Source organism: Tyto alba, unplaced genomic scaffold, assembly GCF_018691265.1.
Source record: "Tyto alba isolate M040663 unplaced genomic scaffold, T.alba_DEE_v4.0 Super-Scaffold_2, whole genome shotgun sequence".
NCBI classification, from domain to species: Eukaryota; Metazoa; Chordata; class Aves; order Strigiformes; family Tytonidae; genus Tyto; species Tyto alba.
Window position 1 is genome coordinate 38,297,788 of NW_024881282.1, and position 12,466 is coordinate 38,310,253.

The 12,466-nt window shown below is 35.3% G+C and overlaps 1 protein-coding gene across 14 annotated transcripts in view; it reads left to right on the forward strand.

Moving 5' to 3' along the window:
* ANKS1B (ankyrin repeat and sterile alpha motif domain containing 1B) overlaps window positions 1-12,466 on the forward strand; it is a 437,905-nt gene that overhangs the window by 145,007 nt on the left and 280,432 nt on the right. The gene's annotated exons all lie outside the window — the stretch shown is intronic.

Genomic DNA, 12,466 nt, shown 5'->3' on the forward strand with positions numbered 1-12,466 from the left:
TGTATCAAAATAATATGGGAATGGATTTGTATTGCTGATCCACAGATGTATAGACACAGCATATCTTTACTTGCACTAATGATAACAATAATTTTCTACTCCAACATGATATCAAACTAGTCTTTTCCTTATTTTCTGATATGCCTTCAAATACTGCAGATTTGGAAGAACCCATATGAAAGAATATTTTCGCACTCAGTTGCTTTATTGTTTTCAGAAATCAGGAAACATCTTCAGAAGGACGATTTCATATTTTTTGCTGGAGGGCAGGGTATGTTGTTCTTTCTGTAGCACAATGTATCATTGTATACAGTAGTATCTGTTCTGGATGAGGATATTAAAACCAACTGTTAGTAAAAATATTCTTTCCACTCCAGCCCCTGCTGTTCAGTCCATGGCCTTTTTCTTTCATGTGTCTTTCCTTTCCTGATGGAAGATACTTAAATAACATAGCACAATTAAAACCAGTTTCTTACCAGTAGTGCTGGGAGTGAAACTAATTTTTTTTCTCCAAAAGCTTTTCCATTATTTTGACATCTCTTTCTGTCCTACATTATGATGGAAAAAAAAAAAAAAAATCAAAATTTCTGTGAATATTGTGTAAGTAATACTTGCAAAAAATATTTTTTTCTGATCAATTGTATGTCTTTCAGAGCTTTTCTCATCCAACCTTTAATAACTTCAACAAGGATTTGCCATTGATAAATTTAACAAGTGTTAAATGCCTTGAGAAGCCATTGCAAACAAAAAGCAATACATTTTATAATTTGCTTGCCCAACTGCTAGATATCAGCCTGATAAACACAACGTGTAATGAATTTCTGACTCATATGCTAATGGAATAATGACATCTGCAATAGGAAGTTGTTAGTGCTTAGGAGTTCTGGCAGTAAGAGTGACAGGAGTTCAGTGAATCCTGCCTTTTCTTTTGGCTAAATACTTACCTGTATTCCAGTGTAATTTAATTGTAATTCTTTGTTGTAGGTTAAGACTTGAACTTAATGAATGTTGAATAGTTTTAAGCCATATTTTTCTCCATAATACTTGGCAAAAAAAGCATCCTTAATTATGATCCCTCCTTTGGTATTAGTGGTTAGATGGAATCTGCTACTTTGTTTCTGCACCACTGTGTTAGACTATTCCTTCTTGTCTGAATATAATGATTTGCCTTTATGTCAAAAAAATGGGCCAAAGCTGCAAGGTCTAGAAATTGTGATTTATTCATTTGCTGTCAATAACAAATACAAATAGTATACCTCTTCAATATATGTAAAGTTTTGTGCTGTCTTTATCATTCCTTTATATAGTTAACTGAACCTCTCAAAAATTCCAAGGGTCTATCCAAACTCCGTATCTGTGGTCTCCATAAGAAATGTAGTAGGTTACATTAGTGGAAACACTTAATAGGGAGAATTTTAAGAAATCTGCAAAGCTTGCCTGTGGATCTTAGAGAACCTAAAACCAAAACATGGAGATAAAGGCACTGAGGCAAACTGCACACTGTGACAGTAACTAAATAAAAATGCTGAAGTATATAGAAGATTCTAAACATTCAGAGTAGAAGTTATGTAAATATTACCCTGTCAGTCAGAAGGTAAGCTTAGTAATGCATAAATACATAATACTGTTATAACGTATAATTTCATTTAAATTGCAACAGATAGAAAATTAATTAATGCAGGAATATTAGTAGAAAGGGTAGAATCAGTATTTTTCAGAATAAAATACTAGCTATAAGTAAAAATATGTAAAAGTGATACATGGCAAAACTGTTTTGGCATGTTTATTATAAAAAAGATAATTTGGAAATTAAAAAATGCAATCAAGTGTTTGGTTTTTTTTAGTTACTAAAATCTCTAATGCTGTCATGCCACAGATTAGCTGTTAATGATTGGAAGCTGTATTGTGTTATTCCAAAACTAGCCACAGTATTTCCTTTATCTTTCTCAAATAATTTGGACCTTATCAGGGCAACATATTGGACTAGATAGCTGGTCCACTCTGGTACAGATGTTTACATATTGCTTCGGAAATTAACAGCAGACTTTTAAAATTCCCTGAATTCTGACTGTGTATTGATAAAGCACACTATCTGCTGGACAAATTCTTTATGCTTAATGAATATACTGTTACACTGGATACAATATATGTTTTGAATTTGGAACAAAATACTTTTTTCTATGTAAATATATGTTAAATACAAAAATGTAAATTTTCAGAGTGAGAGTTGAGCTCTCTGAAGTAGCTCAAAAATTTAGATAATTTAAATAAGAATAACTGGATGTTGAAACATTTTAAAACAATTTCTAGCTCTTTGGCTTGAAAATATTTTGGTTAGCTTTTTGACTTCACTGTTCTGATAAAGAGCTTTATTAACTAATTGATACTTCAGAAGAACTGAAGCTAATGAAAATATATATTGTCCGTAAATTGCATTTCATTACAGCTAAAGATAGATGCATATTGGAAGATTTATCTTCAACACTGATTAAATTATTTATTAACTGAGCTTGATCCCTGAGGAGTATGGTTATAACCTGTATTATTTAAATGATTTGAGAGCACTTACTCTCATCACCTTTTGCAGTTTATATTCTGAGATAATTTGAAAATGTAGCCTAATTCACTAATCATCTATTGCATTTGCAATAGTAGAATAGTTTCTCTGCACAGCACAGTTTGGTTATTCTCTTTGGATTATAGGAGAAGACTTGTGGAATACTAAGACATGTATATGACAGCATTCAGTGGCCTCTCACTGATGAGTTATATTTAAAAATAAGCACAGACATCCCCAATATGTATAATTCTTTTTTGGAGGATTTTTTTTTTACAGGACTACTAGACATTCGATTTTTTAGTGAATGACTGAAATAAACAAAAGAACGTTGGCACCTGTATCTACACCCTGTGCTTTTCATTGAACTTCCAGAAACATGATTATTACGTGCTGAGACGAGGCAAATGTAGAAATCTATGAAATATCTATCATAGGCAAGTGCAGTCATTTCACTACAAACCTTCTAAACATGGAAAAGCCAACAAAAAAAAAAGTTCCCAAAAAAACAAGTATATGGCAACTGTGTAGCATTGTTTTTGAATGCTCAATTAGACATCAACAGCTTGCAGAGGTAGTCTCAAAAGGTTACTCAGGAAATGGTGGAAATCACCCATCATCTCTCATTAGTACTTAATGAGAGATGTTTTTCCAGACAGTTGCCTGGTATTACAAGGGTTATGCAAGCTTGAAGCAGTTCCAAAGTCTATTTGTGCAGGTGGGTGATTAGAGGAAATAAAAAATTGATAATAGTCATACACAAGTCTCGTGGATGATGCAGAAACAGCTAAACAGACCCCCTACTGCCACTGGAATGCACTTCACTGGTAATTAATTCCAAACACAACCCTGAAATAGCTGCCACATCCAAGACTGGACCAGTTATAGCTTCAAGTGCTTTCAACAAGACAGTTGCAGATACATATTTACAATCCTCCTCAGAACAATGGTTATTCAGGTTTAAGTGTGTGGGAAACAAAACAAATTCAAAAGAGCAAGTTCAAACAGTTTAGTCCAACTGTTCTCTCTATGCATCCAGTGTAGCTACCTACTGATTCTATTATTCAGTGTTCCATCTGCTCTTTTGAAATGTCTCTTGTAACATTCGTTCCTTGAAGTCCTTAAATACATGATTGTCCTTATCTGTAGTTCCTAGATTTGTGCCATGTTGAATAGTCATGTAGGAGAGAAGATTTGATTTGGGGATTTGGTCAAGTTAAAACAATTTTAAAGCTGAATCCTATACCACGGAAAATTGCTTAGTTCCTCAATTGGGTCTACTATCTAACATGAACATTTTTATTATCTGCCTGACAAAATAGGAGATGAACTGCAGCCTGGCTTCATTTATGGTGTGCAGTTGCTGTGACTCTTTGCATGGGTCCACCATGTACAGGAGACATTTAATTTTTATCACACATTCTGTCCAAGAACTCTTATACATGGCAACTCTGTATCAAATCAAGGCAATTCCTAATATTTTGTGACCTACTTCGGTCAGCTTTGGGTCTTTGTTAGTTTCTCCCTACTTGTTGGCTTGGGCTCCTGCCTTGTAAATTTACCGCTGGTGGAATCCAGCAGCCTAGATTGACCCACAATGAATGAACTGAGCCTAGATAGTGCTTTGTCCATACAAAATGTCCAGATACATTGTTTTAAAACTTGCCCTGAAATCTGTCTATGTATGTTTTAGTGTAATGGGGTGATTATCCTTGCTCTGCCTTAGAAAGGACCAATTGTGGTTTAATGAGCCCTCTGTAAGCTTCAGGAAGGTCACTGTGCCCAAATTCTCTTTACTGTAAGGAATAAGATTCAGGTGATTCTTCATGTAGGCCTGGGTCTCTCACTATTAGGTAAAGGTCAGCAACAGTAGGAAAGTTTCCCTGAGGCATAATTTGGGCAAGTTTCTTGGTGTTCTCCTCAGCATGAGGATATCACTATATCCGTGATAAAACTTACATATCTTTGATTATCCCTGGAATCAGAAAATACTGGGTTATCTGTCACTCCAGTGTGGTTATAAGTGGCAAGTCTTCTTTTGTTCCAGTTATGAAGCTCTTTAAAGGACTAGATGATCATTTCCCCGTTATTGAAGAGCACTAAAATCTAGTCCTTATGGTACCATCCATGATGGGACCTACAATAACCTATTAATTTCTTAACCAGCCAATGAAACCTAGCCCTTCTGGTGGCTGTGACCTCTACAAGGATATATATGTAAATTCAAACACTGGTGAATGATCCTTCAGAAGTGGTACTATTTCCATATTATCTCCTTTTGTACTCTTCCAGAATTTCTACTGTGGTTATGATTAAGTTCTCTCTGAGACAGATGATTAGCATTGACATGTTCTTTTCAGAGCTTTGTGCCTCCACGTAACACATTTGATGTTAAGAGGACATATAACATGTACAGACAAAGGCATTCCAACATTTTTTTCTAAAGACAGATCCAAACCCATAGAAATTACCGGTCTGGATAACTGTTTCTGTAGTAGTTTTCAAATAGTCTAGCAAACTGCATCTGCTATAACTAATCAAACTTAGGTCTGACTTGAGTCATAATACCAAAAGTATTTTGATCCCAGACAACATCAAGCCATCTGGAGCTTTATTCTCATTTTTGCATTATCCTGATGCTGGGGTGTCCGAAACAGATGCAGGGTTTTGGCCAGCCTTCAAGTAGTTTGAAACATTGCATGAAATCTTCCACACTGCGCAGAGCTTGAGGAATAAAAAGAAGTTACTTTCTAGTAATAGGGTCCCTTTGAAGTTGTGGCCTATGTAGGTATGCAGGTGTGTCTATATATACTTATGCATATGTATATATGTGCACATTCCTTTCCCACCCTTCTTTTTATTCTTCCTGGAGTTGCAGTGTACAAATCTATCCAGGCCCTGAGGTTATGGTATAAAGCTCTGCAAGGTCATAATGATTAGGCTTTGTGTGTTAAGTATTTTTTTCATGTCTAGTATTACATTTTCAGAGGTTTTAGAATTTAGTGTATGTATGTGTACACACCATTAGATGTGTAGTATATAATCTAGTTCTAGATTATTACTAGTCCATACCTCTAAAGTTAAATATATGTTTCTTCCATTCTTATAGCAAATTGTAAATCTGAGCATATGGTATTTAAGTGACTCCACAATTAATTGGAATGTGGAAATAAAATAGGCTGAGTATAAATTTGCATTTTGGTTCAGAGCACTAGCTGTGAATTTGAAATAAATCATTGTTCCCAGTTACTAGTCAATGCTTCAGTCAGAGGCTGGTTTTGGAGTACATAAACCAGACTGCTTTTTGATCTGAAGCTCCATTTCAGGTGGGCACCAAAAATATAGGGTCCTTCTGAAAGCTGTGAGGTACATGCATGGTGGGGGGTGTTTGGTAGAATAAATAAGATGCTATATAGTGTTAAAAATTCAAGCCCACATGTATTCTAAATGGAGTGTTATGAGTATTAACTGCTTTGATCTGCTGATCCATTACCATTACACTGAATTGTAGAAATAACTGATGTAATAGCTAATACAGACATAACTATGGATTTGAAAAGCATGTTTCTGTAATGAAAGTGGAAAACTACAGATTAACTGCCTGTTCCATTGTGAAGATTTATTTCTGAGATAGAATCTAATTCTAACTATACTTCTGGAATATGGACTGACACTTGGCTTTTGATATTTTGCTTGCTGAGGTGTGGTAGGAAGTGTTCTGGTTGGTATACTTGGTATCTGCCCCATAGTTAATGTTATGGCATTATATACACATAGTGCATTTTCTTTGAGTACATTATGAGAAAAATTATCTGTTAGAAAAGTTCCAGAGAGCAGTTTGTCCTCACAGTACATGGATGGTTGGAGGAAAATTTTGATGAAAAACTTATTAAACTGTGGTGATATGGTTTCTATCCATAAGGGTATTTCTCTATGCAGTATAGCATATGAAAGAAGATGATCATCCACTAACTGACTACTGATGTCATACAGCACAATAAAATGCAAAGTTCCCAGTGCATGATTTTTTTATAGTTTCAGTTAAACAGTTAACATTTTTACATTTTTGTCTGACAACTTAGGAGAATATATCAATAAAAGAACACCGTAGTTTGCTCTTACAATACACTAAAAGAAGACAATATGCGCTTTCATTTTGCTCTCTCCAGATTCAAATCTGAGTGATCCTTTAAAGTGTAAGGCAGTCACCGTAGCCACGAACAGGAGCTCTTTGCACTCCCCTCTTTTGTTGACGTCCTGTTATCCTGTATACTTTGGAAAAAAAAAAAAAAAGGTATAATTTTTTTACCATGATGGTAGAAGTAAATTAAGTATCATTTTCACAAAGACCTTTTGGAAACAATCGTTAGTTTTTAAGACTGTGAGTTGGGATTCATCCTTCATAATTTTAGGACCTTGATTCAGTTGCCCATACATAGCTCTCTATTGACATTTGAAATGCTTTTGGGTGTCCCAAACTGATGCTTTAGAAGGGCAGTGAAATTCCATAGCTCCTGCAAGCCTCTTGCAGATTCCTCGAATTTTCTTGGACCACTGAGATGGCATTAGTTAACAATGCTTTGGCAGTTGAATGTGTGTCTACAATTGTGTCTAAGCGAGCTATCTAGACTTTGTTTAAAGCTAATGCATATCTTAGCATAACTGATGAGGCTTAGGGCTTATTCCTCTGACTTAATATTTCTTCAGGATAATATATCTGAACATAAAATATATTCTAAATTCTAATTAATACTGTTTTAATGTGTTTTAATTGACTTAAAGAGGAATTTAGCATGATTACTGAAATGTATCTCTATTTAGGGAAATCTCACCTTGAAAGTCTGAAAAACAGTTTCTGAACCACTCAAGACTGCGAACAAATTAATGCTAATTATTTGGATAGCAATTTAGTTACTAGTGTATGAACACAGAAGTTTAACTTAGGCACTGAAATCTGGTTCCAAAATTCAGTCTTATTGGATAGACATCTATAACACATTACATAATATAGTTTTCATGTTATTCAGAAATCCTTTTTGTACTGAAAGACTACATTTCTAATGAATCACTGAGTACTTAAAATGCAAGTAATAGTAGACCCAACTTTTCTTCCTATGAAGGGCTTGATTATGATGTTAATTCTTACATAATATTTTTTCTCAGACATGAGGTTAGTGTACACTCATAGTAAAACATTTTTATGAATGAGATAAGTATGCTGATAGTAATTAGGCTTCAATAATATTGAACTAGATAATAGATAAAACAATTCTATGAGCAAAAAACATTTTGTTTTTGCAATTTTATAATATATGACAGTGTGGTGAAAAATATATTTAATGAGGTGCTTGTCATGCTGCTTCCTTCCTCTCTTAATGTCCTCATTAAAAAGTTCTATAAAAAATAAACATTTGCATAGGAAATTACTTAAAAACTCTTACATTCATAAATTTCAAAAAACCAATTTGGTGAATTAATTCTTATTCAATGCTATTCAATTTCTTTTATAATTTTCCTATAAGAATGTATAAAATAAGTGTTGGTGAAATATAGAATAGTTGGAATAGACCCGTAAAGAGCTAATCTGGATTTCTGGATTTGGTGGAACTGATTCAGTATTAATGGATTTTAATGTACCTGAAATCAAGCCACCTGTCTATAATCAAACAGTGTAATTGTAATTTAAATAATGCTAGTGTGGCTTGAGAGTAAAAAAATTTAAATTGTGGTAGGAACAACCTGACCTTCAACTTCCAGGCAATGATGTCATCATTTGTAATTACAGTCTCTTGATGCATAGGGAAAAGACTAATATTCACAGGCAAATTGTGTGAAGCACTAGTGTGACCATTGCTGTAAATATCGAGTCTGCTTCTAATGTAAATATTTCAAAAATTAGGAAAAGTAGCAAATAGAATTTTAAGAAGCATTAAGATTTGGAGATTAAGATTAAGGTCTGGAAACGCATTTAATCCTATGAGAAATTTAAGAATCACCATCTCTATTCATATGTCTGTGAGATAGTGGTAAATGTGATCGTGATAGCATTGCAACACTTTCTGCCTTTTAAAACCTTGTGTGCTGAACCAATCAAGCAGCTGACCAACAAAGGAAATTAGTAAGATTTGCCAGGATGTAAATCAGCATAGCTATTTTTATAGCCCACATTAGATGAGTCCAGTCAATCTAAAACCTGAGTTTATCTAACGTTTTAAAAAATTATTTTGGTTATTCTGGACATAAAAATCATAACAGAGTGTATTTTATTTATCCTATCCTATTTTCTTTGCCCTGAAAAAAAAAAAAAGGAGGATGGAAAGTCCTCAGTAACCATTTTTAAAAATCAGAATAAACTCCAATTACATAATCTTTGTGACAGTTTCTCATGTATGATGGAGGCAGGAAATAATATTGTTAGAGCATGCTGCAGTTCAGTAATTTTTAGCTGCCAGATGATCCCTGGAGCCTGGCATTATCTCACATGTACAGAAACATCTCTTAGCTTATTGCAACTTGAGCCAGGAACTAGGAGAGAATGACAGCCAAAAATACTTCCCTGTTGGATCCATCTGTAGCACCTATCAGAAACTCAGCATGAGAGCTAATCTTTTCAAGGTAAATTTGGTAGGTTCTCAAGTTTCTAGGTTCTTTTTGCCATTAAATATTTCACTGAAACTTACAGTATTACCATTATGGTTACCCATAGGGGAAAAAAAAAAAAAAAAAAGTTTGTTTTAGTTTTGTTACCAAAGAGAAAAGAAAATTAAAACATAATTATTATATAATTTAATTACAAAAGAAAATATATTCAAATCTATTCTTAATGAAACCATGAGTACTGTATACATAACAGAGAAGTCTCCCAAATTGGTTGCAGGAGCTAATTTGATGGTGATATTCTCTCTCTCATGGAGCAGACCCAGGTAGTAAATCATTATTGGTTGCCTAATGGGAAGATCCTACTGTGAAAATAAACAGCTGTCCACAATAAAGAAACTGTTTACAAGAAACCATTACATGTCAGACACTTTATTCCCTTGAGAAAGGAGTGAAGGCATGGAATACTGAGCAGTTGCATTTTTTCTGTGATGTTTATGTCAAAGAAAAAATATTTGGACTTTTTTTTGCAAAGCTTTATTTTTAGATTTTAAAAGCATGATCCTTTTTTAGTTTACCACTTTATTTTGCTTGGAAGGAAGGAGTGTAACTACTCTTCTTTGATATTGCTGCATATTATGTATGTTCCTGAATTGGTTATATTTGTATGCACACACTGTAGCTGGGGAAGTTTTTCTCAGCCATATCTAGTGGGGAGATGTAACAGCCCTGCCTCCCCTCATGATTATGTTTCAATAAATGTTCATTCCAAGACTGTCATTCCCAATCAGTTCAATGCTTCTTACGTAGAACTGTATCTAGGGGCAAAACCTGGTCTTCAGTGACCTTATCATTGAACAGGGTCAACACGAAGTATTTCCTGTGGAAAGACCAAAATCTTTCTCATTTAACTTGACCCTTCTGTTACCCTCTTCTGTATATTTAAAGTGTGGGCAAACTGAGCTGAGGTGACTATCAAGAAGGCCTTAGAAAAAGAGTGAAATGGTGGGCAGAAAACTTTATTCGTTAAAACTGTATTTGTTAACATCAGCACCAATCTGTATTTCTAACTATCTGTCCTGTGAGCGATGCATCTTTGAAGATACTTCTGCATCTTCAAGACTTCCTGATTTCACCTGCAAGGCTTTCATGTACTAAATAGTTAAAGGCAGCTGTGCCTAAGTACAGTCACGCAGGCTTCACAGTGATAGAAGCACAGGGACTGCTGAAGGACCAGGGAGTTTGTGTTCTTTGTAGGTTTAGCTGTTTGTTTCTCACACCAGTAAGTAAATAAGTGCACCAAGTAGACTTAGCTAGACTTGTGTGGAACATTTGTCACTCTAGAAGTTATTTCTTAGCTTCCTAGATGGTGCCTGTATTACCACATGTCTTGGCAGCAGTATAGTCCCTTGTTTGGTATCTCTGCAAACACAGTGCAGGGTTCTCTCAAAGCAAGTCTGTGATTCCTCACTCAGGGAGGTTCATTGATGATTACCTATTGGTGAGTCTGTATATAGAATGAAAGAAGATGATATTTCATATTCTGGAGTAAAAGAGGATGAGACTTTCAGCTCAATTAAGATGCTCCTAATACTCATATTTAGCTGTCATCCTCACTATGAGATTTCCAAAGGGTATGGCAAGGCCTTCATGGGGTGTCTTCTTGTCAAATCCCTGTCCCTCGTTTAATGAGCTTAGTCTTTCAAATCACAGGATACTCATTCATATGCTGCACATGAACAGTTTTACAGTCAGAAAGCAGGTCAGACAGTAAAGCATAAGAAAGAAAAGGCTTTCTGGAATGCCATCCAAGTTCTTCCATGTCAGGGATGTTGTTATGAGGATTCACATTAAGTTCCTTTCTAAGGCTGGATAAAAATTTGTTCGTGTCATCTTATTAACACACATGTATTACTTTCTGAATTACGTTAATTCAAATCCAAGTTTTCTGTGCACACTTGCAATGATTCAGGAAGAGCCCTTTTATGTGTTAAGACTGCAAACCTAGAGGACCAGCAGTTTTGATGAGAGATTTTTCAAAAAAGTTGGAATTGTCTGTTTCTATGACAGGGAGGGTTTACTCTGCCAGATGTCATGCAGTATCTGAGGTTATCTACAGGATGCCTCCATTTTGGATGTCTGCCAAAGTGCCACCTGAACTCTCCTTTACACTTTCATTAAGTGTAACAGTATTGCAGAAACGTTCCAGCCTGATACTTGTTTAAGAAGAACAGTTTGTTGGTCTGTATTTGACTAGAAACTTTAAGAACTAATCCAGATATGTAGTGTTTCTGCAGTGAGTATTTCTTAGAATCATCCATGCTGTAAAAGTATCTGTAAATTGAAAGGCTATAGCGTTTATGTTCTTGCAACTATTCCTCTTTATCATCTGTTAGCTACATTAATGTAACTGGGTATTTCCTTCCCTTTGATATCTCTGTTACACTTCCAAAAGTTCTTTCAGGTCAGTAGGACTGAGAGGGAGACACTTCTGCTATTGCTTTCATGGAGGCATTTGTGACTTTTGCACATGGAGGAGCTTGTGTGTGTTCCTGCAGAAGTTGGTTAGGCAAGACTTCTCCACCTTACAGCACTGGATCTGCTTTTGTTTATTTGGAGTTTGGGTTTTTCTAGAGTGGATTTTGCCCACAGAGTGAAAGCACATATTGGAGATCCACCTCAATTACAAATAAATAGGCTTTCTTCTGTGCACTCTGCAGGCTGTCAGTTGAGGCCCATGGGCATGAGATTTGAATGTAATCACTGTCTTAATGCAGAGCTGCAGGTGTTATAGCACATTTAGGAACATGGAGCACATGTCTTTGTGACCTATGAAGAAAGGTACTCTATAAATTCGTAGACACTGTAAAAATCACCGTGACCATGCACAGGCAATGACATTTTTCCCAGAATCTGAACTAAAGCATTTTTTTAATAATACAGTTCTAAAGGCGTGAAGTAATGTGGAGCTTTTCGCCTCCTGCTAAGTCATTCTGGTGCTTGGTTACTATCACAGCTGGGAAGCTGTGCCTTATTTCATATTCCTCTCTATCCTCTGACCTGATTTTCACTAACTTTACATTGTTCAAACAGCGCTAAGAACATTTAGAGAAGGTAAGAAGGATATTTTAAATCCCTTTAATGGTCCTTCACAGTGCCATAAAGTGGTAACAGCATCACAAAATATGTCAAACAGCAGTTTCCCATGTACCTGCAGGTATGTAGACATTTTTAAGCCAGCTGTAGGTTATCTAGCTGAGATATTGCTAGAAAGGTAGCTTATTGCAGTGCAGAGCTCTATGGAGGATCCAA